The sequence below is a fragment of the Otolemur garnettii genome, unplaced genomic scaffold (genome assembly GCF_000181295.1).
Source record: "Otolemur garnettii isolate 467f Iridium unplaced genomic scaffold, OtoGar3 scaffold00029, whole genome shotgun sequence".
In the NCBI taxonomy this organism is placed as follows: Eukaryota; Metazoa; Chordata; class Mammalia; order Primates; family Galagidae; genus Otolemur; species Otolemur garnettii.
In genome coordinates this window covers 13,050,320-13,054,702 of record NW_003852424.1, presented here as the reverse complement: position 1 = coordinate 13,054,702, position 4,383 = coordinate 13,050,320, and positions in this window count along the sequence as shown.

Sequence of the window (4,383 nt, the reverse complement as noted above, 5' to 3'; positions counted from 1 at the left end):
GCCCAGCTATTTTTTTTTTGGTTGCAGTCATCATTGTTGTTTGGCGGGTCCAGGCTGGATTCAAACCCACCACCTTAGATGTATGTGGCTGGCGCCTTAGCCACTTGAGCCACAGGCACTGAGCCTGAAACAGCAAATATTTAAAGTTATAATTTAAAAAAGCTTAGCATAAATACAAGAAGATTCCAATCTACCATGAAAATGACATTAAGTACCAAGACAAATTCTAAAGCAGTTAGTGGAGTGTAAAGGCAAAAAAGGGAACCCTTTGGCTATCAGAACAATAAGATTAAGTGACCTAATGGGAAAAGTATGCTTGCTCCAGAGTTTCTTTCTTTCTTTCTTTCTTTCTTTTCTTTCTTGTCTCACTTTGTCGTCCTTGGTAGAATGCCGTGGTGCCCCAGCTCACAGCAACCTCCAGCTCTTGGGCATAGCCAATTTTTTTGCCTCTTGGGCACAGCCAATTTTTTTGCCTCAACCTCCTAAGTAGCTGGGACTATAGGCACCCACCACAATGCCTGGCTATATTTTTTTGTTGCGGCTCGGCTGGGGCCGGGTTCGTACCCACCACCCTTGATATGTGGGGCCGGTGTCCTACTCTCTGTGCCACAGACACCACCCACCCCAGAAATTCTTAAAGCAGTACTCATTGCTAGAAGTCAGTGGCACGTCTTCCCAGTCCCTGAGGACTTTACTTTGAAGTAAGATGGTCTAGAACAGTGATTTTCTTTCTCTCTCTGTACAAATTTTTAGGTTATATCTCACTTCCAAGGTAAAATTCAAGTTGTAAAAGAGCCCCTCACCCAGGGGACATGTTGAACACCCTCACAATGTACACATTAGGTGAGATCCCACCAACTGCCCTTCCTCTTCCCACCAATTGTCCTCCCGTCTCTGCTCTCCCTCCTCATCCTGCCCCCTTGCTAGACACCAGAATTCTACCAAACCTTCAAAGAGGAACTAGTTCCTATATTGTATACTCTATTAACCTATTCCAAAACATAGAGAAGGAAGGCATCCTCCTCAACACATTCTTTTTTTTTCTAAATTAACACGTGTTTATTTATTTATTTTTAATTTTTTTTATTGTTGGGGATTCATTGAGGGTACAAGAAACCGGCTTACACTGATTGCATTTGTTAGGTAAAGCCCCTCTTACAATCGTGTCTTGCCCCTCAAAGGTGTGGCACACACCAAGACCCCACCCCTTCCCTTCTCTCTCTCTGCTCTTCCTTTCCTCTATCCCTCCCTCTTTCCTTCTCTCTCTGCTCCCCTCTTCCCCCACCCTCATTGTGTCATTAATTGTCCTCATATCAAAATTGAGTACATAGAATTCATGCTTCTCCATTCTTGTAATGCTTTACTAAGAATAATGTGTTCCACTACCATCCAAGTTAATACAAAGGCTGTAAAATCTCCGTGTTTTTTTAATGGCTGAATAGTATTCCATGGCGTACATATACCACAGCTGGTTAATCCATTCCTGGGTTGGTGGGTATTTAGGCTGTTTCCATATTTTGGCGATTGTAAATTGAGCTGCAATAAACAGTCTAGTGCAAGTGTCCTTATGATAAAAGGATTTTTTTGGTGGGGGGCAGTTTTTGGCCAGGGTTGGGTTTGAACCCACCACCTCTGGTATATGGGGCCGGCGCCCTACTCCTCCAGCCATAGGTGCCACCTGATAAAAGGATTTTTTTCCTTCTGGGTAGAGATCCAGTAATGGGATTACAGGATCAAATGGGAAGTCTAACTTAAGTTCTTTGAGTTTTCTCCATACTTCCTTCCAAAAAAGGTTGTATTAGTTTGCAGTTCCACCACCAGTGTAAAAGTGTTCCCTTCTCTCCACATCCACACCAGCATTTGCAGTATTGAGATTTTGTGATGTGAGCCATTCTTGCTGGGGTTAGATGGTATCTCAGGGTGGTTTTGATTTGCATTTCTCTAATAATTAGGGATGATGAGCATTTTTTCATATGTTTGTTAGCCATTCATCTGTCTTCTTTAGAGAAGGTTCTATTCATGTCTCTTGTCTATTGAAATATGAGATTGTTGGCTTTTTTCATTTGGATTAATTTGAGTTCTCTACAGATCCTAGTTATCAAGGTTTTGTCTGATTCAAAATATGCAAATATCCTTTCCCATTCTGTAGGTTGTCTATTTGCTTTGGTTGTTGTCTCCTTAGCCATGCAGAAGCTTTTCAGTTTAATTAAGTCCCATTTATTTTTGTTGTTGTTGCAATTGCCACGGCAGTCTTCTTCATGAAGCCTTTCCCCAGGCTGATATCTTCCAGTGTTTTTCCTAAGCTTTCTTTGAGAATTTTTATTGTCACATGCCTTAAATATAAGTCCTTTATCCATCTTGAATCAATTTTTGTGAGTGGAGAAAGGTGTGGATCCAGTTCCAGTCTTTTACACGTGGATATCCAGTTCTCCTAGCACCCTTTATTGAATAGGGAGTCTTTCCCCCAAGGTATGTTCTTGTTTGGTTTATCAAAGATTAGGTGGTTGTAAGATGTTAGTATCATTTCCTGGTTTTCTTTTCGATTCCAAATGTCTATGTCTCTATTTTTGTGCCAGTCCCATGCTGTCTTGACCACTATGGCTTTGTAGTACAGCCTAAAATCTGGTATGGTGATGTCCCCAGCTTTGTTTTTATTACTAAGAACTGCCGTAGCTATACAGGCTTTTTTCTGGTTCCATACAAAATGCAGAATCATTGTTTCCAAGTCTTGAAAGTACAATGTTGGTATTTTAATAGGGATGGCATTGAATCAGTAGATTGCTTTGGGAAGTATAGACATTTTAACAATGTTGATTCTTTCCAGCCATGAGCATGGTATGCTCTCCCATTTGTTAATATCCTTTGCTATTTCCTTTCTTAGGGTTTCATAATTTTCCTTATAGAGGTCCTTCACCTCTTTTGTTAGATATATTCCCAGGTATTTCATTTTCTTTGAAGCTATGGTGAAGGGAGTTGTGTCCTTAATTAGCCTCTTATCTTGACTGTTATTGCCATACACAAAGGCTACTGATTTGTGGACATTGATTTTATATCCTGAGACATTACTGTATTTTTTTTGATGACTTCCAGTAGTCTTGTGGTTGAGTCTTTGGGGTTCTCTAAGTATAAGATCATATTGTCAGCAAAGAGGGAGATTTTGACCTCCTCTGCTCCCATTTGGATGCCCTTTATTTCCTGGTCTTGCCTAATCGTATTGGCTAGAACTTCCAGCTCTATGTTGAATAGTAATGGTGACAGAGGACAGCCTTGTCTGGTTCCAGTTCTAAGAGGAAAAGCTTTCAGTTTTACTCCATTCAGTAAAATATTAGCTGTGGATTTTGTCATAGATAGCTTCTATCAGTTTCAGAAATGTGCCACCTATGCCTGTACTCTTCAGTGTTCTAATTAGAAAAGGATCCTGGATTTTATTGAATGCTTTTTCTGCATCTATTGAGAGGATCATATGGTCTTTGTTTTTGCTTCTGTTAATACGGCGGATAATGTTTATGGGCTTGCGTATGTTAAACCAGCCTTGCATCCCTGGGATGAAACCTACTTGATCATGATGTATGACTTTTTTGATGATAAGCTGTAATCTATCGGCTAGGATTTTGTTGAGAATTTTTGCATCTATATTCATTAGTGAAATTGGTCTGAAATTCTTCTTTTTAGTTGGGTCTTTTCCTAGCTTTGGTATCAGGGTGATGTTTGCTTTGTAGAACGTGTTGGGGAATATTTCTTCCTCCTCAATTTTTTGGAATAATTTCTGCAGTACGGAATAAGCTCTTCCTTGAAGGTTTAATAGAATTCTGGTGTGAAGCCATTTGGAGCAGGGCATTTTTTTGTTGGAAGATTTTTTTATTGTTTCTTTAATCTCAGTGCTTGAAATTGGTCTGTTCACCTGGCTTAGTCTAGGGAGAGGGTGTGATTCCAAATATTGATCCATTTCCTTCACAGTGTCAACTTTCTGGGCATAGGGTTTCTGGTAGTATTCAGAGATGATCTCTTGTATGTCTGTGGCATCAGTTGTTATTTCCCCTTTATCATTTCTGATTGAGGTTACTAGAGATTTTACTTTTCTATTTCTAGTTAGTCTGGCCAAAGGTTTATCTATTTTATTTATTTTTTCAAAAAAACCCTCCTTGTTTCATTAATTTTCTGAATGATTTTTTTGTTTTCAATTTCATTGATTTCTGATTTAATTTTGGATGTTTCTTTTCTTCTTCTTAGATTGTTCGAAGCCTAAAGCCAGCAGAAGAAAATTCCGTAAGATGGCTTGTGAGTTTGTTGATGTGCTCTCTTTCTGTTTTTCAAATGTAGGCATCTAAAGTGATAAATTTTCCTCTCAGAACTGCTTTTGCAGTATCCCACAGATTTTGGTAG